Raw genomic sequence first — 23,068 nt, forward strand, 5'->3', positions numbered from 1 at the left:
TGGAGCATGGGAGGGTCGGAGTCAGAGCATTGGGGCGATTGAGTGGTTGGAAATCCAGCTCATCAGGCTCCTACCCTCCATGTCTTTTCCTACCACTCCACTAAAAAGCGCTCTGCGGTCACAGAAAATAAAAATGGCACTCCAAATTCGCTCCATTCATTAAAATCACAATTTAACCAACACCCATCTATTTTTGTGACCACCGGGACGTACCAATTGGTTTTAAAATATTGAAACTAAACCTTATGGATTTGAATGAAAAGTATTTTAATAAACATGAAAATGTGAATGTAAGATGCGAACATAATTTCAAATAGGCTACATGTCATATTAAACAGCATATAAACACTCTAAATAGGTCAGGATCCAGTCAGGGAGCCTAAGAAGGAAGGCACATTTATTATTTAGGCTATGTTATTTCAAGGCTATACCCTACAAAGAAATACATTGTGAAGCATTTGCAAGTGTGACACATTAGGCTGGTAGGGACATAAAGCACTCAGCATTAAAACAACATTGTGTTGTATTAAATCATTATAGTCTCTAAATTGTGTATATAGGCTGCGACTTACTTAGAATTATATACAAATTAAACAAAAAATGACTTATTTTTAGAAACAGGAGTTTGGCCAGTCTATTGTTTCAGGCAAATGCGATGGTGCCTGGGGAGCCGGCCAGCAGCAGACAATATTCTCTCCACACTTTCAGAGCCACTGGGAATGCTAAGCACCCTTTTGGCCACTCTTGCCAGGTTGGGCAGAGATGCGGAGTTGTTTCGTTTTTTTGTCAATAGGTAGGCCTGAATGTTTTAAGACAAAATAACCCAATCAAAATGGAAGGCACCTTGAATATGCCCTATTGTAGATAATAGAACAACATCTTTGAAGAGATCAGATGTTTGTCTATAAATACTTTGCTACAATGATACACTTCTCTATATACCCACCTCGTTCCTTTCTTTTAGCATGTGCACATGGTAAGCACACCATCATGCTTTTTGGATAAGTGTCTTTTCAGACTCCACATGGATTCTTTAGTTGTGGACACTGCATCACCGCACTCCGTCTCTTGCTCTTGGTCCTCATCTTTGTAAGTCACCTTCATTTTGCACTGTGTGTTTTATCAGCTTCTTTATGAAAATATTTAGCAAACTCCATGACAGTAGCTAAATTGGAAGGCCAAATCTCGCTACACGCTCCAGTCAAATTGGGCACGCACAGCTCCTGGCTCTGCTGCAGCTTTGTTCTGCTCAGTAGGAAGCACTTCAAGTCAGCAGGCACATTGATACAACACAGGTGCATGCACTGGTCGACTCGTCGTGCAGCCCAATCGGAATGGCAACAAATCTGCCCAATTAGCTGATTCGCTTTCCATACACCCACTCCTTTCGACATACCCACTCACCCATACTCCCCTGCACTCATCCTTCCTTTCCTGGCATTTCTTTGTGTTCTTCTTCAGGTAGTTTCAGTTTGTCCTTTTAATGGCACATATTCAAAGTGGATGGCCCTTGATAATGGCCCTCTCACCTTACAGTCCATTATGTCTTTGTCCATTTTCCTACCGGTACACCAGCAGCATGAGAGAAGTTTGGACTGGATCTCTCTCCATGCTCACTCTACATGGACTCATGTCGCACTCCTGAGAGAAAAAAGCATGAGACAAAATGCAGTTGTTAGCTTATGGGTGCTGTGTACAGGATGCTGGCTCGGACTCAGGTCTGAACGCCATTTTCACCATTTTCAGGCGGTTTAGATGGGGTGTTGAGGTTCACAGTGTTCTGTTCTCGGCCAAATTATCTTCCATGCATCTAGATACCATCTGTGGTCACCTTCGCCATAACCTCGAGAGAGGACAGACCATAACAACAGTTTAGTTTAGGGCATTTGTAGTTCAGGAAATCCAGACTTCTAAGAAGTCTTAGAGAATAACAACACAAAGTTGAAACCATTCCCCCCCCCAAAACAAAATTGGCTTATACTCCCCTATCATCGAGGCGATCTCACTGCAGAGTTACAGGCCAGGGAGTCAGAGGGCTAATCCTTAGAGAGAAATCCCAACCATCCAGCAGACCCAATCTGGGGAGATGTGTTATTGAAGCAGGACAAAACAAAGGAAAGAAAAGAAAACAACAACAGCAATACACATCACTCGGGGTGGGGAAAACGTCAAATTATTTTGGAGTAACTCATCCATTACAAACATTTATTTTTCTCTTTTACAGGCATGCATGTGAAGAAAATATATTTGTATATTTACCAAAGGGCCCCAGGGGACTGGTAATTCCCCGTTTGGACACATGACTCACATCGTGATTCACGCGTTCCAAAAAAACAACAACTGCCTGTTAAATCAAAATAAACAAAATAGAATAACAAATTGAATTATCTCTTGATAAACTCCAATAAGGAAATAATTGTATCCCATAAGGTAATGGAAAAATAGACTAGACAGCTCTCTTTCTCACTCATAGGACTATTGATAAATTATAAACTTCTTCTTAATAATTAGTTTTTACATAGTCCATAAAAAAACATGTCTGCTGTCTTTCTAGTGAGCGTGATCAGGCCTCACCAGGAAGTCAGAACAGAGGTCAGAGATCAGTCCGCACTATTAAGTGAGTTTTTGTTTTCCTGTACCACAGACATTATTTAAAGATATTTCAAACATTTCAAAATTTTTTTGTATCAGATTTACATTGTGTTTTTCAGTACATTTATTCTAATCAAGAGAATTTACATGTGTGCAGCCAAAACTCTGACAATAGAATCTTTCATTTGTGTACAGCATCCTTTCTAAACCATGAAAAACCCACTAAACCAAAATAAAAAGATCCCACACTTCTAAATCAAACAGAGTATGAACCACTAACAAATATTCATTAACAGGTGAGTTGAGTGTGGGTGATGGCATGTGTGTGAGAGATACAGAATCATTGATAAACATAAAAAATAAAACTTGGTAGCGAACATTTCATCAGTGCTGAAAGAAAGAAATAAACATGTACTTAGTTTTCACTATGCTACATTTTAATCAGTCCCTTTAAAATCATTAATCGAGTTTACTGCATCTTGGGCAGGAAGTCTCAATAAGCCCATGCGTATACAGAATTATACTTCAGACACATTTATACTTCAGACATATCAGATGATACGGTGTCCTGTACAGCTGAATTGGGCCCCTTCTAAATTAAACAACTCTCTTGTAATCGTAATCTCTTTGACCTGTTGCATTGACGTACAATTGCGTACAAACTGTCCCTAACTTCCCCATTGTGTCTCTCACAGCCTGTTTGAGTTCAGTGTGTACTGGCGGCTATCTATTGTTCCGCAGAAAGGTTATCTCTAACCCAAACAACAGATGACTTAAACACGAGAGCAGTGGACCAGGCTTTGAAGAGTGAGAAACATCTAATTTAATATCAATCCCAATGCTCAATCCCTCTTTTTTACTCCTTCAAATTACTAAAAATATTGTATTATTGGATTGCTACCTGAAAGCCAATTACAATGGAATGGGCGGAATAATTTTGCACACCCAATTTTTCAGTTTTTGATTTGTTAAAAAAGTTTGAAATATCCAATAAATGTCGTTCCACTTCATGATTGTGTCCCACTTGTTGTTGATACTTCACAAAAAAATTAAGTTTTATATCTTTATGTTTGAAGCCTGAAATGTGGCAAAAGGTTGCAAAGTTCAAGGGGGCCGAATACTTTCGCAAGGCACTGTATATAAAACAAATTGGGGGTAAGAAAATACATTTAAGAAAAGGTAAGAAATTAAACCTACTTTCACACCAGACAGTAAGTGTGTATTTTGTATTTGTTAAATTATTTTGATTTGATATGAAAGTAAAGGAATTCATGTTCCTAGAACCGTACCGCAATTGTTTAGATGGAGTATTTGGCTGTTTTGGCTTCCAGAGCCAATTCGACGATTTAAACAGATTATGTAAAGTCCTTGGACTAAGGAGTAACGTTAGGCTCCTTTAGTCCAATATTGGGCTAGGCACCTGCTGTGTCAATGAGTCAAGCAATATCACCTTAATACCTTTACAGTCCATTTTTTTTATTTTTTATTTTATTTAACCTTTATTTAACCAGGTAGGTCAGTTGAGAACAAATTCTCATTTACAATTGCAAAAAAAAAACAGTATGGGGATGAGGTAGTTGGATGGGCTATTCAAAGATGGGCTATTTACAGGTGCAGTGATCTGTGAGCTGCTCTGACAACTGGTGCTTGAAGTTAGAGAGGGAGATATGAGTCTCCAGCTTCAGTGATTTTTTTTGCAGTTCGTTCCAGTCATTGGCAGCAGAGAACTGGAAGGAAAGGTGGCCAAAGGAGGAATTGGCTTTGGGGGTGACCAGTGAAAAATACCTGCTGGATCGCGTGCTGCTATGGTGACCAGTGAGCTGAGATAAGGCGGGGCTTTACCTAGCAAAGACTTATAGATGACCTGGAGCCAGTGGGTTTGGTGACGGATATGAAGCGAGGGCCAGCCAATGAGAGCATACAGGTCGCAGTGGTGGGTAGGAAATGGGGCTTTGGTGACAAAATGGATGGCACTGTGATAGACTGCATCCAATTTGCTGAGTAGAGTTTTGGAGGCTATTTTGTAAATGATATCGCCGAAGTCAAGGATCGGTAGGATAGTCAGTTTTACGAGGGTATGTTTGGCAGCATGAGTGAAGGATGCTTTGTTGCGAAATAGGAAGCCGGTTCTAGATTTAATTTTGGATTGGAGATGCTTAATGTGAGTCTGGAAGGAGAGTATACAATCTTACCAGACACCTAGGTATTTGTAGTTGTCCACATATTCTAAGTCAGAACTGTCCAGAGTAGTGATGCTGGACGGGCGGGCAGGTGCAGGCAGCGATCGGTTGAAGAGCTTTACTTGCATTTAAGAGCAGTTGGAAGCCACAGAAGGAGAGTTGTATGGCATTGAAGCTCATATGGAGGTTAATTCACACAGTGTCCAATGAAAGGCCAGAAGTATACAGAATGGTGGCGTCTGCGTAGAGGTGGATCAGAGAATCACCAGCAGCAAGAGTGACATCGTTGATGTATACAGAGAAAAGAGTCGGCCCGGGAATTGAACCATGTTGCACCCCCATAGGTCCGGACAATAGGCCCTCCAATTTGACACACTGAACTCTGTCTGAGAAGAAGATGGTGAACCAGGCGAGGCAGTCATTTCAGACACCAAGGCTGTTGAGTCTGCCGATAAGAATGTGGTGATTGACAGAGTCGAAAGCCTTGACAAGGTCGATGAATACAGCTGCACAGTATTGTCTCTTGTCGATGGTGGTTATGATATCTTTTAGGACCTTGAGTGTGGCTGAGGTGCACCCATGACCAGCTCGGAAACCAGATTGCATAGATGGGATTCGAAATGGTTGGTAATCTGTTTGTTAACTTGGATTTCGAAGACCTTAGAAAGGCAGGGTAGGTTAGATATAGGTCTGTAACAGTTTGGTCTAGAGTGTCACCCCCTTTGAAGAGGGGGATGACCGCGGAAGCTTTCCAATCTTTGTGGATCTCATACGATACAAAAGAGAGGTTGAACAGGCTAGTAATAGGGTTTGCAACAATTACGGAGGATCATTTTATAAAGAGAGGGTCCAGATTGTCTAGCCCGGCTGATTTGTAGGGGTCCAGATTTTGCAGCTCTTTCAGAACATCGGCTATCTGGATTTGTGTGAAGGAAAAATGGGGAGGCTTGGGCAAGTTGCTGTGGGGGGTGCAGGGCTGTTGACCGGGGTAGGGGTAGCCAGGTGGAAAGCATGGCCAGCCGTAGAAAAATGCTTCTTGAAATTCTCAATTATCATGGATTTATCGGTGGTGACAGTGTTTCCCAGCCTCAGTGCAGTGGGCAGCTGGTAGGACGTGCTCTTATTCTCCATGGACTTTACAGTGTCCTGGAACTTTTTGGAGTTTGTGTTACAGGGTAAAAATTTCTGTTTGAAAAAGCTAGACTTTGCTTTCCTAACTGCCTGTGTATATTGGTTCCTAACTTCCCTGAAAAGTTGCATATCGCGCGGGCAATTCGATGCTAATACAGTACGCCACAGGATGTTTTTGTGCTGGTCAAGGGAAGTCAGATTTGGAGTGAACCCAGGGCTATATCTGTTCCTGGTTAAAACATTTTTTTTAAATGGGGCATGCTTATTTAAGATGGTGAGGAAAGCTCTTTTAATAACCAGGCATCCTTTACTGACAGAATCAGGTTAATATCCTTCCAGGATACCCGGGCTAGGTCGATTAGAAAGGCCTGCTTGCTGAAGTGCTTTAGGGAGCGTTTGACAGTGATGAGGGGTGGTCGTTTGACCACGGACCCATTATAGACTCGGGCAATGAGGCAGTGATTGCTGAGATCCTGGTTGAAGACAGCAGAGGTGTGTTTGGAGGGCAGGTTGGTTTGGATGATATCCATGAGGGTGCCCGTGTTTACGGATCTGGGGTTGTACCTTTGTGTGAGATTGAGGGCATCTAGCTTAGATTGTAGGACGGCCGGGGTGTTAAGCATGTTCCAGTTTAGGTCACCTAACAGTACGAGCTCTGACGATAGATGGGGGGCAATCAATTCACCTATTGTGTCCAGGGCACAGCTGGGGGCAGAAGGTGGTCTATAGCAAGCGGCAACGGTGAGAGACTTGTTTCTGAAAAGGTGGATTTTTAAAAGTAGAAGCTCACAATGTTTGGGCACAGACCTGGATAGTAAGACAGAACTCTGCAGGCTATCTCTGCAGTATATTGCAACTTCGCCCCCTTTGGCAGTTCTAACTTGTCGGAAAATGTTATAGTTAGTGATGGAAATTTCAAGGTGGCCTTCCTAAGCCAGGATTCAGACACGGCTAGGACATCCAGGTTGGCAGAATGTGCTAAAGCAGTGAATAAAACAAACTTAGGGTGGAGGCTTCTAATGTTAACATGCATGAAACCAAGGCTTTTATGGTTACAGAAGTCAACAAATGAGAGCGCCTGGGGAATGGGGGTGGAGCTAGGCACTGCAGGGCCTGGATTAACCTCTACATCACCAGAGGAACAGAGGAGGAGTAGGATAAGGGTAAGGTTAAAGGCTATAAGAACTGGTCGTCTAGTACGTTCGGAACAGAGAGTAAAAGGAGAAGGTTTCTAGGCACCGAAGAATAGATTCAAGGCATAATGTACAGACAAGGGTATGGTAGGATGTGAATACAGTGGATGTAAACCTAGGCATTGAGTGACAATGAGAGAGGTTTTGTCTCTAGAGACACCATTTAAACCAGGTGAGTCTCCTCGGGCTTTTACGTCAGCAGACTAGTCGTGATGAATAGGCAGGGCTCCATGTAGTAAAAGGATCCAGGCCAATTAGCAAAATAGGTATTGTAGCCCAAGAAAATTGGCTGATGGACCTCTTCAGCTAACAGTCCGATATGCTCTAGACAGCTATTGGGCCATGGCTAGCAGGCTAGCAGATGGGCATTCAGGGGGCGTCGCAACTGAGGAGCCTGTTGAAAACCCTCTCAGGCGGATTACGTCGGTAGACCAGTCGTGAAGGATCGGTGGGGCTCTGTATCGGCAGTAACAGGGGTCCAGGCCAATTGGAAAAATAGGTATTGTAGCCTAAGGAGTAGCTGATGGGCCTCTTCAGCTAGCCGGGAGATGGGCCTAGCATAGGCTAGCTCCAGGCTAATTGGTGCTTGCTTCGGGACAGAGACGTTAGCCAGGAGTAGCCACTCGGATAGCAGCTAGCAAGCTGCGATGATCCAGGTGAATAGGTTCAGAGCTTGCGGTAGGAATCCGGAGATGTGGGGAAAAGAGTCTATGCTTTGAGTTGAATCGCGGTATGCTTTGAGTTGAATCGCGCTGTGCAGACTGGCAGGAGTACTCCAGGCTAAAGTTTAGCTGATGACTGCTAGTTAGCTGGCTAGCTTCTGTTGGGGGTTACGGTTCTAAAGTAAAGAAAATAGCAGATCCATACCACATTGGGTGAGGCAGGTTGCAGGAGAGTATGTTGGAGTTGAGGTTAAAAATATATAAAAAATATATACGAAATATATGTGAGGAAAAAAATATATATACACGACTATATACACGACAAGACAAAGACAAAGACGTCTGACTGCTACGCCATCTTGGAGTACTTGACATTACAGTCCATTGCAGCTACTTATATCAACAGGTTACACAGAAAGTACATGTTAGTAAAGCTTTGACTAGTTGAAGCGGGCTACTAGCTAGCTACTGTAAATGCATGCCTTCAATGCAGAAATGTTGTCAATAAATAAATGCATTATGGGAACTGTAGGTTTTCAGAGAAACACATTAGTTTTGTCCACTAGAGGGTGGCAATACATCACTTAACACAATGTATACATTACAGACACATAGATCTAAATGCAATCCATTTTAACCCAGATAATCACACTTGACATCATGGGTCTTCCTTTACTAATTGCTACCATTTATGTGGCATGAGCTAAAGAAAGAAGTGGTGAAAGTGACTGAAACATTTTAGCGAGCAAGTGTGTCATAATACTGGTAAGCTGCACAGGCTGCAGACCAGGGCCTTGGGAGGGAGAGTCCTGCTGCCCTAATGGGCCACATCAAGTGGAGGGGAAACAATGGTGAAACAGAACACTCAATTAAAAAGGGAACCCCTATATAACAGTTTCCAGCCAGCGGTTGACTGGCCAATTTTTCCAGCCACGATCGGAGGGTGAATTAAGGTGGTTGTCCTTGGGGGATACCCTGAGAAAGAGAATGCTTTATTAAAAGCACAGGTAGAAATTACATGTTAAATTGAGCTTTTAAGGTGATTCCAAGGATTTTATATTGTTGGTTTCTCAGATGGACTTTTCCACTTGTCTATATTATGTTCACCAGATGACAGCTTTCATGTTTTTATCAACATGTAATCACATCAAATCATGATGGACCTAGGGAAACTGTGACAGAAAGATTGCCAGCAGTCATCATCTCATATAGACCAAGGACTCCCACAAAATATGTGTTGTTTCCCATAGTTTTGGCATCAGTTATCGGGCTGATACTGTAGCTACATTCCTCTCCTCCTAGAGCAGCATTTCCCAAACTTGGTCCTCGGGATCCCAAGGGGTGCGCGTTTACTTTTTTAAATGAGCTGTGTAGCGCTAGGGGGAAGGGACAAAAAGTGCACCACTTGAGGTTCCAAGGACCGAGTTTGGGAAACCCTGTCCTAGAGCCTACCTGCAGTATGGCAGTAGCAAGTTTCCAATCTAAACAAGACATGTATTGCAGCATTGCACCATTTTCCTGGAGGGAGAATGATAATAAAAGCTATGGTTTATAGCTATGGTATTTAGATGGATGTATAGCATTGGATTTATAGCATTCACATGTGGTAATTGTTTGGGCCGGGTTGATCGTTTTATCGGAGCATGGCTCAAGCTATCGACACTCTCTGCTGGTAAAATATGGAGGTGCATCAGATTTGCGCCGGACACTCACATTACTTATCACAGGCTTTATCTTCTCCAGAGAGGAGGAAAATGAATATACTGTAGAACATTTACTCTCCACAGTGCCAGCACTCTGGCTGACTAGATGGAGGAGTGTAATGTTATGGCATTGTAAACCCCCCCCCCCCCCCCTCTCTCCCTCTTTTACACTCACACACACACACACACACACAAATTAAATTCCTACACATTATGTAACCAGTTCCTATTTGCTTTGCGTGCTCTCACACCTGGACAGGTGCCAAAGGTTCACACGCAAAAATGTGATGCATACTCTTCCCTTACCTAACCCAATCAGAAACCATAGCTCACATGTTTGGCTCTGTGTAACAATTCCACTTATGTCAATTACCTTGGGCTAAAACACAAAGTAATATAAACTTTACATCAGGGAATGGTGTGTGAAATACTAGCCTACCTTCATCTAGAAGTACAAACAATGCCTGCAGGTTGCATGCGAAGGAGGAATATGGTTGTATAAATGACAGACTACCAAATTAACTCCAAGCTGTTATCGTTAGTCTATAGAAGTAAGAGGAATATAAACAGTGGACACATAAAGAATGTATGAATATGAAACGGAATTTCCCCGCTAATAACAAAAAAAAATTCTCCCAATACTTCATCATGAGTTCTAAGAAACTACAGGCATCTAAAGGAGTCATGGAGCCTGTTTTCTTTATCTACTCTGCTTGCAGACAGACACCATCATTCCCCTTTTATCTCTGTGGGTGGTTATGGCCTCACAGTCACACACCATCTCTTCTCTCTGCTGGGCACTCCCCTCTCCCAAACGGATAATGTTACTCCATCTGTAACACACCACATCTCATCCAGAATATTTAGATAAAACCTGGACATCTGTCTCTCCTTTTCCAGACTCAGATCACTGATAGAGAAAAGGTAACTGGCGAAGCACACGCGGAGGTCGGGCACCCCAGATAGTATATGAACGTGTCATAAGCCATATGTCTTAAGCTCAAAGATTCTTGAAAGTCGGGATGTTTCGACAGGGAAACTTGGATGGATTTTGTTGCATTATTTGAGTTTAAAATATACATTTAGTGGAATTATATAAGGAAAATATTTGTTATTCGAATTTTCCAAATACTTTCGATATTATTAATTTCCATGTCTGGTCTATGCTTGGAGCAAAGGATCCCAATTTCAAACTCTTAAAAAAGGTGTTTAAGGCTCTGATGGAGTTGACAACAGATATTCAAAACAAACACATTTTTGCCTCAAAAAAGAAAAGTTCAATAAAAACTGAAGTAAAATATGGAAAATTATTTATTTGAAAATTCCCAATAAAAACATATCTTTACAGACCATGAATGGTCTTGTTGCACTACATGTAATGATGACACAACTGCTTCCCACAGTTGTCAAGTTGGCTGGATGTCCTTTGGATGGTGGACCATTCCTGATTCACACGGGAAACTGTTGAGCGTGACAAACCTAGCAGTGTTACCGTTATTGACAAAAATCAGTGTGCCTGCACCTACTACCATTCAAAGGTACTTACATTTTTTGTTTTGCCCATTCATGCTCTGAATGGCACACATACACAATCCATTTCTCAATGCTTAAAAAATTCTCAATGCTTAAGTACTACTTAAGTAGTTTTTTGGGGTATCTGTACTTTACTTTACTATATATATTTTTGACAACTTTTACTTCACTACATTCCTAAAGAAAAAAATGTACTTTTTACTCCATACATTTTCCCTGTCAACCAAAAGTACTCGTTACATTTCGAATGCTTAGCAGGACAGGAAAATTGTCAAATTCACTCTCTTATCAACATAACACGTGGTCATCCCCACTGCCTCTGATCTGAGTGACTCACTAAACACAAATGCATAATTTGTAAATAATATCTGAGTGTTGGAGTGTGTCCCTGGCTATCCATACATTTTAAAAACAAGAAAATGGTGCTGCCTGCTTTGCTTTTTATAAGGATTTTTTAAAGGATTTATACTTTTACTTTTGATACTTAAGTATATTTAAAACCAAATGCTTTTAGACTTTTACTAAAGTAGCATTTTACTAGCTGACTTTCACTTAAGTAACTTTCTATTAAGGTATCTATACTTTTACTCAAGTATGACAATTGGGTACTTATTCCACCGGCAAGTCGGTTAGGACATCTACTTTGTTCATGACACAGGTAACTTTTCCAACAATTGTTTACAGACAGATTATTATATAAGTAAAAACACCATGGGACCACGTAGCCGTCATACCGCTGAGGAAAGAGACACGTTATGTCTTGTAGAGATGAATGTAGTTTGGTGCGAAAAGTGCAAATCAATCCCAGAACAACAGCAAAGGACCTTGTGAAGATGTTGGAGGAAACAGGTACAAAAGTATCTATATCCACTGTAAACGAGTCTTATACCGACATAACCTGAAAGGCTGCTCTGCAAGCTCCAAAACCGTTCATAAAAAAGCCAGACTATGGTTTACAACTGCACATTGGGACAAAGATCGTACTTTTTGAAGAAATGTCCTCCAGTCTGATGAAATAAAAATAGAACTGTTTGGCAATAATGACCATCGTTATGTTTGGAGGAAAAAGGGGGAGGCTTGCAAGCCGAAGAACACCATCCCAACCGCAAAGCACGGGGGTGGCCGCATCATGTTGTGGGGGTGCTCTGCTGCAGGAGGGACTGGTGCACGTCACAAAATAGATGGCATCATGAGGAAGGGAAATTATGTGGATGGAAAATTATGTGGATATATTGAAGAAACATCTAAAGACATCAGTCAGGAAGTTAAAGCTTGGTTGCAAATGGGTCTTCCAAATGGACAATGACCCCAAGCATACTTTCAAAGTTGTGGCAAAATGGCTTAAGGACAACAAAGTCAAGGTATTGGAGTGATCATCACAAAGCCCTGACCTCAATCCAATAGAACATTTGTGGGCAGATCTGAAAAAGCGTGTGTGAACAAGGAGGCCTACAAACCTGACTCAGTAACACCAGCTCTTGTCAGGAGGAATGGGACAAAATTCACCCAATTTATTGTGGGAAGCTTGTGGAAGGCTACCTGAAACGTTTGACCCAAGTAAACAATTTAAAGGCAATGCTATAAAATACTAATTGAGTGTATGTAGACTTCTGACCCACTGGGAAAAAAATCATCCTCTCTACTATTATTATAACATTTCACATTCTTAAAATAAAGTGGTGATCCTAACTGACCTAAGACAGGGACTTTTTACTGGGATTAAATTTCAGGAATTGTGAAAAACTGAGTTTAAATGTATTTGACTAAGGTACATGTGAACTTCCGACTTCAACTGTAAGTGTTGTGTACTGTCTCAGCTGTACCAAACTGCCTGAGTAAGAGGACATTCCCAAGGCAGTTTGTGTTGGGCAAATAACACAACTCACCAGTAAATAGCTTCTGTAAACTCATAGAAGCAGAATGTTTAAATAGCACCGAACTGACTCACAGAAGTCAGTGAGTATGCGTTTCCTAAAGTAAGGGCTAGATTCAACCTGTAGCAGAAGCTCTGCGTTATAGAGCAATTTAAATGTAAAGAACATTTCAGATTGGGCCGACATATGCAGCATTTACCGTGAATGCAGTCTCCACGAACCTAGAAACATTGGCTTTAAATTAAAATCTTGGATATTTTAACAATATGCATTGAATCCAGGCCTTAATCTACTTCTGACCACCTGAGATTGAACTACTTCTTGGCCCTGAATTTGATGACAGTCACACCACCAGAGGAGCTGGATCAAACCACAGCACCCCAAGGGGCCAATTTTCAAGCTGACTGGCCAATGTTTGGACAGGCTCAGGCAGGTGACTGGAAGAGGTGTGTGTCTCAGAGCCTTTGATGCTCTTCATTGACATGCTAACAACACAAAGCATTCAAACACAAACACATCCAAACCCAAACACACCCAAACACATCCATGTCTACTGTTGCATTGTTTTGTTTGATTTCGAAGCAATCCAAAAGTTTAAGGACTAGTGGTAGACTGGTAACACCATACACTGCAACTTCTGGGCAAAAGGGAGTGTGGTCCCCTGGTTTATCAAGAGCATAGATACGGGGGCCATCTTGAGCCATTCCATTCTCTCTGTCCGAGTGTAAATAAGTCTCCCCACTGATGTACCCAGTCAAGGGTTGATTACGGTTTACAATAGACATTCATTTTTCACAGTGGTACTCCTCTCAAGGATTGGAAAACAAACCAAGTAAAGTCCCTATTGCTTACACTCTATGATTGGATCAAGATGTGTAAGAGTCGCTTCAATGCAGAAATCCTTGGGATATGGGAGTGGAGGATGAATGGGCAAATGGAACGGCTGCTTTACGTGTACAGTGGTTCAATCATTTTTACAATCCAATCTTTTTTTCCGTCAGTAGAGTAGGAAAGGACTGTTTCGAGACATGCCCAATGCCAAGTGTGGTGGTTTTAGGAGTTCTATAGATTAATGGTCTTCATGTTGACGTGTAGCAGATGTGATGCCTTGTGGATGCTGTGTGTCACTCCTCTAGTCATGCTCAGAGCTGAGGCTACACTATGATGTCGCTCAATCCTTACACTCTTAAGGGTTATTCAGCTATCCCCATAGGAGAACCCTTTTTGGTTGAAGGTAGAACCCTTTTGGGTTCCATGTAGAACCCTCTGTGGAAAGGTTTCTACATGGAACCCATTAGGGTTCTACCTGCAACCTAAACGGTTCTACCTGGAACCAAAAATGGTTCTTCAAAGGGTTCTCCTATGGGTACAGCCGAAGAACCCTTTTATGTTCCAGATGGCAACTTTTTTCTAAGAGTGTACCTCTGACATATGACTTAAAGGCTGCAATTTTGTAAGCTGTACTCATTTCCTTGTATCAGGATCTATGGGGCTGTTGCCGAATGAAATACAAATGCGCTCAAACACCCGCTATACAATGAGTGTACAAAACATTCTCTTTCCTTGACACAGACTGACCAGGTGAATCCAGGTGAAAGCTATGATTCCTTATTGATGCCACCTGTTAAATTCACTTCAATCAGTGTAGCTTTTCTATGCCTTGAGACAATTGAGACATGGATTGTGTATGTGTGCCATTCAGAGGGTGAAGGGGCAAGACAAAAGATTTCAGTGCCTTTTGACCTGGGTATGGTAGTAGGTAGCAGGCGCACCGGTTTGAGTGTGTCAAGAACTCCAGCGCTGCTTTGTTTTTCACGTTCAGCAGTTTCCCGTGTGTATCAAGACTGGTCCACCACACAAAGGACAAAGGAGGCTGACACAAATTGTGCAGAGCAACAGATGGGCTACAGTTAATCAATTGACAGTCCAGTATAACATTGGTGCCCAACGACCCATTAAAGAACTTGTCGTCCCTTGACACGAATGGGGTATGGTAGCCCATAACACCTTATAGAGTTCCACTTCTTTCAACAAAAAACAAGATGCTGCGATTGCAGTGGGCACTATACTGTGAGACACATATAGTATAACAACCCACAAACACTAAGCGGCAGGCAGCAGTCAAATAGTGTGCATTAGTTGTCAGGCATGATTACTGGGAGCTTATATTTCTCTGTAGCCAGTCCCTGGACACATACAGTGCCTTGCGAAAGTATTCGGCCCCCTTGAACTTTGCAACCTTTTGCCACATCTCAGGCTTCAAACATAAAGATATAAAACTGTATTTTTTTGTGAAGAATCAACAACAAGTGGGACACAATCATGAAGTGGAACGACATTTATTGGATATTTCAAACTTTTTTAACAAATCAAAACTGAAAAATTGGGCGTGCAAAATTATTCAGCCCCTTTACTTTCAGTGCAGCAAACTCTCTCCAGAAGTTCAGTGAGGATCTCTGAATGATCCAATGTTGACCTAAATGACTAATGATGATAAATACAATCCACCTGTGTGTAATCAAGTGTCCGTATAAATGCACCTGCACTGTGATAGTCTCAGAGGTCCGTTAAAAGCGCAGAGAGCATCATGAAGAACAAGGAACACACCAGGCAGGTCCGAGATACTGTTGTGAAGAAGTTTAAAGCCGGATTTGGATACAAAAAGATTTCCCAAGCTTTAAACATCCCAAGGAGCACTGTGCAAGCGATAATATTGAAATGGAAGGAGTATCAGACCACTGCAAATCTACCAAGACCTGGCCGTCCCTCTAAACTTTCAGCTCATACAAGGAGAAGACTGATCAGAGATGCAGCCAAGAGGCCCATGATCACTCTGGATGAACTGCAGAGATCTACAGCTGAGGTGGGAGACTCTGTCCATAGGACAACAATCAGTTGTATATTGCACAAATCTGGCCTTTATGGAAGAGTGGCAAGAAGAAAGACATTTCTTAAAGATATCCATAAAAAGTGTCGTTTAAAGTTTGCCACAAGCCACCTGGGAGACACACCAAACATGTGGAAGAAGGTGCTCTGGTCAGATAAAACCAAAATTGAACTTTTTGGCAACAATGCAAAACGTTATGTTTGGCGTAAAAGCAACACAGCTGAACACACCATCCCCACTGTCAAACATGGTGGTGGCAGCATCTTGGTTTGGGCCTGCTTTTCTTCAGCAGGGACAGGGAAGATGGTTAAAATTGATGGGAAGATGGATGGAGCCAAATACAGGACCATTCTGGAAGAAAACCTGATGGAGTCTGCAAAAGACCTGAGACTGGGACGGAGATTTGTCTTCCAACAAGACAATGATCCAAAACATAAAGCAAAATCTACAATGGAATGGTTCAAAAATAAACATATCCAGGTGTTAGAATGGCCAAGTCAAAGTCCAGACCTGAATCCAATCGAGAATCTGTGGAAAGAACTGAAAACTGCTGTTCACAAATGCTCTCCATCCAACCTCACTGAGCTCGAGTTGTTTTGCAAGGAGGAATGGGAAAAAATGTCAGTCTCTCGATGTGCAAAACTGATAGAGACATACCCCAAGCGACTTACAGCTGTAATTGATTCTTCACAAAAAAATACTGTTTTATATGTTTGAAGCCTGAAATGTGGCAAAAGGTCGCAAAGTTCAAGGGGGCCGAATACTTTCGCAAGGCACTGTACCTCCCAACAATAGCTGGAAAGAGCTAGTCCGTGACAACTACATATGTACAGTAATGATGCACAATGTGCATATTATTTGTGATGATGGAGGAGTGACGATCCATGCATGGGGAAGTATTCCATGTATCCTTACACTGCAGGGAGTGGGAAAAGTCTGCAAAGAATTCTCCTTCTGGGAGTGACGACAAGGCTTGTGACATTACATAATTGGGATCAACTGGATTTAGTTACCAGGGTGCTACAGGTACAGTATGGCTCAATATACAACATCACTACTGACAAAGTAGCCTACTTCTTCTAGCCTATCTGAACTAACTGAGAGAAAGCTCTGACATCATGACATGAACGCCTGTATAAAATAGTGAATAACAGCCCCATTGACACAGGCTCTTCTTTTCAGATGGAGGCTGAATGATAAAATGAGGCATGTCCTTGGTACCCCAACACTATACTACACAGCAAATATAGATATGAGAAAGAGAGAGAGAGTTCAAGAGGAATAGGGAGCCCCTCAATTATCTCAAGTAGACACATTCCACTGAACTGGACTTCCCAGGGGCTCTTTGGGGAGGGGAGGGGAGGGGGGGGTCTCATGGGGTGCTCTTTCATGGCTCAGAGTCCCGGACAGGCCCCAAGGACCCTGATAAGGCCTGACAACAGATGGTTATTACCCGTAGTGAGGCTGATAGCCTGACTGCTCCTTATCTCACCTAGCGGATGGGAACAGGACCTCCAACCCCTAGAAGGTCCCCAAAATAACCTTTGTTGTCAGCATGACCGAGCAGAAGGTCAAACAAAGAGGCCCTCTATCTTTACCAGGTGGTGGTGGAGCGATTCTGGAGGAGGACAATCACACCTTTGTCTATGTGTCACAGTATAGAGTAAGCCGAAGTACCAGTAGATAGATGTATTGTGTAAAGGCCAATTTCTTGCAAATATATGTTGAAAATGTTTCCTAGTTATTTTGAAATGCACATAATAACAGTGTAAACTACTTCCTTCCGATGGAAATGAGGATGGAATCAACGTGTGCAGAGCCTGAATGTGATAATTGAAGATAAAATAGGAGCAGATCACGAGTTTTGGGTGATTGGGAACATCCATTTTGTATGTTTAATTTAAGTAAATAACAGCTCCATGTCCAATCAGAGTACTAAACCTTGTAAGGTGCTAAACCAATCAGAAACGGGAGTGGTGAGGTCATGGTATAATGGCACCGGAGGAGATGGCTGCAGTTTTACAGTCCCCTAACCAATTGTGCTATTGTGTGTTTTTTCGAGTTATTTGTAACTTATTTTGTACATAATGTTTCTGCCACCGTCTCTTATGACCAAAAAGAGCTTTGAGATATCAGGACAGCGATTACTCATCCCGTACTGCAAGAATAGTTTATTAATTTAACAAGTCAGACGCAAAGGATTTACTCCAGACACCAGACAAGGCCCTCATCCTCATCATTCGCAGGAGAAAGAAATGGAGATATCGGGGACGTAGGTATGGGTGCCTTGAAAGCATCCGACGGTGAGTGGGTAATCTAATCTGCCAACGTAAAATCACTGGATAATAAAATAGACGAACAACAAGCACGTATATCTTACCAACGGGACATTAAAAATTGTAATATCTTATGTTTCACTGAGTCATGGCTGAACCAGGACATGAATAACATACAGCTGGCGGGTTTTACACTTTTTCAGCAGGATCCAACAGCTGTTGGACGAAATCTAAGGAAGCCTCTAGAGTATCTCATGATAAGCTGTAGATCACACTATTTACTAAGAGAGTTTTCATCTATATTCTTTGTAGCTGTCTATTTACCACCACCGTTAATGGCACAAAGACCGCACTCAACGAGCTGTATTAGTCCATAAGCCAACAAGAAAATGCTCATCCAGAGGTGGCGCTCCTAGTGTCCGGGGACTTTAATGGAGGGAAACTTAAATCCATTTGACTTCATTTCTACCAGCATGTTACGTGTACACCAGGAGGAAAAAAACTCTAGACCACCTTTACTCCACACACAGAGACGCGTACAAAGCTCTCCCTCGCCCTCCATTAGGCAAATCTGACCATAATTCTATCCTCCTGATTTCTGATTACAAGCAAAAACTAAAGCAGAAAGCACCAGTGACTCAGTCAATAAAAAAGTGGTCAGATGAAGCCGATGCTTAGCTACAGGACTGTTTTGCTAGTACAGACTGGAATATGTTCTGAGATTCTTCCGATGACATTCAGGAGTACACCACATCAGTCACTGGCTTCATCAATAAGGGCATTGATGACGTCGTTCCCACAGTGACTGTATGTACATACCCCAACCATAAGTCATGGATTACAGGCAACATCCGCACTGAGCTAAAGGCTAGAGCAGCCGTTTTCAAGGAGTGGGACGCTAATATGAAATCCCGCTATGCCCTCCAACCAAACAGGCAAAACGTCAATACAGGACAAGATCGAATCGTACTACACCAGCTCCGATGCTCGTCAGATGAATCAGGGCTTTCAAACTATTACAGATTACAAAGGGAAGGACAGCCGCGAGCTGCCCAGTGACATGAGCTTACCAGACAAGCTAAATGACTTCTATGCTCTCTTCGAGGCAAGTAACACTGAAACATGCATGAGAACACCAGCTGTTCTGGACGACTGTGTGATCACGCTCTCTGTAGCCGATGTGAGTAAGACCTTGTGGCCGATGTGAGTAAGATGGGTCGCCCCCAGGTGGTAAGGGTAGGTAACTACACATATACCACACTGATCCTCAACACGGGGCCCCCTCGGGGATGCATTATCAGTCCCCTCCTGTACAACCTGTTCACTCATGACTGCCGATGACAACAGTGGTAGGCCTGATCACCAACAGCGATGAGACAGTTTATAGGGAAGAGGTCAGTGACCTGGCCGTGTGGTGCCAGGACAACAACCTCTCCCTCAATGTGATCAAGACAAAGGAGTTGATTGTTGACTACAAGAAAAGGAAGACCGAGCATGCCCCCATTCTCATTGATGGGGCTGTAGTGGAGCATGTTGAGAGCTTCAAGTTTCTTGGTGTCCACATCACCAACAAACTATCATGGTCCAAACACACCAAGACAGTCGTGAAGAGGGCACAGCAAAGCTTATTCCCCCTCAGGAGACAGAAAATATTTGTCAGATCCTCTAAAAGTTAAACCGCTGCTCCATCGGGAGCATCCTGAGGGGTTGCATCACTGCCTAGTATGGCAACTGCTCGGCCTCCGACTGCAAGGCACTACAGAGAGTAGTGCGTACGGCCCAGTACATCACTGGGGCCAAGCTTCCTGCCATCCAGGACCTCTATACCAGGAAGTGTCAGAGGAAGGCCCTAAAAATCTTCAAAGACTCCAGCCACCCTAGTTATAGACTGTTCTCTCTGCTACCGCACAGCAAGTGGTACCGGAGCGCCAAGTCTAGGTCCAAAAGTCTTCTTAACAGCTTCTTTCCCCAAGCCTTAAGATTCCTGAACAGCTAATCAAATGGCTACCCAGATTATTTGCATTGCCCCCCCCCCCCCCCTCTTTTACGTTACTGCTACTCTCTGTTTATTATCTATGCGTAGTCACTTTAACTCTACCTACATGTACATATTACCTCAATTACCCCAACTATCTATTGCTCCGCACACTGACTCTGTACCGGTACCCCCTGTATATAGCCTCACTATTGCTATTTTACTGCTGCTCTTTAGTTATTTGTTACTATCAAACTACTTTCTTAACACTTATTTTTCTTAAAAATACATTGTTGGTTAAGTGCTTGTAAGTAAATATTTCACTGTAAAGTCTACAACTGTTGTATTCGGCACATGTGACCAATAACATTTGATTTGATTGATTTGATTAATCTAACATGGCTCCTTGATATCACTCTAAACAAAGGAAGGTGTAGCCTGAGCAGTGGACCTTGGTGGGAGGAGCTATAGGAGGGCTCATTGTAATGTCTGGAATGAATCAATGGAACGGAGTTAAACACGTTGTTTCTGTATGTTTGATGTTTGATACCATTCCATTTATACCATTCCAGCCATTACAATGAGCCTGTCCTCCTATAGCTCCTCACACCAGCCTTCTCTGAGCCTGAGGTACCATAAGGTACGGTGTGTGTTGAAATGGTGTTGTGCTTGGGTAAACTTTTCCATGAGTCAGGATGAGTATGGAACTAACCCTGTAATGATGTGTTGCATTCTGCCCACAGGTAGGCAGGCCTACAGTATGCAGGTGAGCTAATGATGATCCCCATCTCAGAGGAAGATTTCCAGGATACAAATTATGTGAGTGACTCAATTTGGGTCATAGATGGAAAAAGTATGTTTGGAGCACAGGTATTTGCTGGCTCTAGCCACTCCCCGCTGCATCTTCATCTTGAAATAGTGACCTCTGGATGACCTGCTGAATCGTCCACATCAGTCAAGCACTCAAACATCCCTTGAGTCCAAATAAAGGAAAGTTCTTAAAAGCAACTTGAGAGCTTAAAACTATGATAGAAACATTATGCATGAATCTCAAGCCACTTTCTCCCTTAAATTAAAGCAAGAATTGACAACCATAGAGGAAGTTTGTTAAAAACATATATCTTCTATTAATCCTATTTAACGGCCATGTCTACACAGCAAATTCTCCAGTGTTAAAATCAATTCTGAGATTGTTAAATGTAACACTTTTCCATAGTCTTCAGTGTATATAAGTCCACACAGATGCAATAAGTCCTACCACTTAAAGATCAGATTAGTTTAGAAAAATGTTTGTTGTTCATCTTTGTGTTGTATAAGATTAATCAATCAAGGCAAAAACATAGATATTGGAAACAAACAATTCCAAAAAATCAACCTGCAACAGAGCATGCTGAGAAATGTGATATTGAGTCCCCTCCCATGTCTTTTTTTTACTCTGAGAGAGTTAATGGGAATGAACTCAACTCTGGAAATGTAACACTTGGTAAATAGTGGATTTAACACTCTGGAGTGGGACATAGGTATCTGAGGCCGTGTTTAATCAACTCTCGAATCAACACCTTACAACTCTAGAAATGTTACACTGAAAATACTAGCCGACATCCGCATAGCGGTTGTTTTGGCGGTGCCGGAGGTGGAACTTTGTTAGAGCTGTCAAATCCACATGCGGGTCCTTGCATTTCCTTATTGAGGACACTGCCATTGGATGCAACGAAACCATACACAAATTAATATCTGACAAATCCCATACAGCCGAGTTAGAATTCATGCAGCCGTGTTACAAGTTCAAACACTCGAAAACATGCAAGACACCTGCTATTTTCATGACATGTACTGACCAGGTGAATCCAGTTGAAAGCTATGATCCCTTATTGATGTCAAATGTTAAATCCACTTCAATCAGTGTAGATGAAGGGGAGGAGACAGGTGAAAGAAGGATTTTTAAGCCTTGAGACAATTGAGTCATGGATTGTGTATGTGTGCCATTCAGATGGTGAATGGGCAAGACAAAGTTCCTTTGAACGAGGTATGGTAGTGGGTGCCAGGCGCACCAGTTTGTGTCAAGAACTGCAACGTTGCTGAGTTTTTCACACTAAACAGTTCCCCATGTGTATGAAGAATGGTCCACCACCCAAAGGACATCCAGCCAACTTCAAACAACTGTGGGAAACGTTGGAGTCAACATGGGCCAGCATCTCTTTGGAATGGTTTCGACACCTTGTAGAGTCCAAGCCCCGACAAATTGAGGCTGTTCTTAGGGCAACTCAATATTAGGGCAACTTAGTGTTTTGTACACAAGTCGATGTGCACGGGTGCGAGGTAATTGAGGTAGCTATGCACATATAGGTAGGGGTAAAAGCAACAGGATAGATAATAGACAGTAGCAGCAGCGTATGTGGTGAAAGTGTGTGTGTGTGAGTATGTGTGTGACGTCAGTAGGCATGTGTGTGCATGTTATGTGTGTGTGGGTGTATCTAGGGCATGTGTGAGTGTGTATGTGTGTGTTGGGGTGTCAGCGTAAGTATCTGTGAGTGTGTGGTTAGAGTCCAGTGTGTGCAGTCATTGCAAGAGACTTTGAGCAAAAAAGGGTCAATGCAGGTAGCCATTTGATTAACTATTTAGCAGTCTTGTATTTTTGCCTTTGAGGGAGATGTTGTCATCCTGGCAACACACTGCAAGGTCTCTGATCTCCTCCCTATAGGCTGCCTCATCATCGTTGGTGATCAGTCCTAACCAACGTCGTGTCATCAGTAAACTTGATGATGGTGTTGGAGTCATGCATGGCAACTCAGTCGTTTAGCAGTCTTATGGCTTGGGGGTAGACGCTGTTCAATTTCCTGTTGGTTCCAGCACATCCGGCATGCTGACCATCAACATGGAGGCCCCTCAGGGGTGTGTGTTTAGTCCCTTCCGGTACTTCCTTTTCACCCACGACTGCGTGGCCGTGCATGACATTCTTATCGGATCTGTGGATCTTAATATTTTTCCTCATAATCCTGGACTATAGGTTCTCAATCAGAGGCAGGTGTTGTTAGTTGTCTCTGATTGAGAATCATACTTAG

At 42.5% G+C, this 23,068-nt stretch overlaps 1 long non-coding RNA gene across 1 annotated transcript; it reads right to left on the reverse strand.

The window, feature by feature from the left end:
- Positions 1-250: 250 nt before the first annotated feature.
- On the reverse strand, positions 251-2,351 carry LOC110526600 (uncharacterized). The gene is made up of 3 exons (XR_002473979.3): positions 2,260-2,351; positions 1,738-2,078; positions 251-1,641 (listed from the first exon to the last, which is right to left on the reverse strand). It is a non-coding gene; the product is annotated as an uncharacterized LOC110526600 (long non-coding RNA).
- Between the last annotated feature and the right edge of the window lie 20,717 nt (positions 2,352-23,068).

Source organism: Oncorhynchus mykiss, chromosome 1 (genome assembly GCF_057628025.1).
Source record: "Oncorhynchus mykiss isolate SJ-2025 chromosome 1, ASM5762802v1, whole genome shotgun sequence".
Lineage (NCBI taxonomy): Eukaryota > Metazoa > Chordata > Actinopteri > Salmoniformes > Salmonidae > Oncorhynchus > Oncorhynchus mykiss.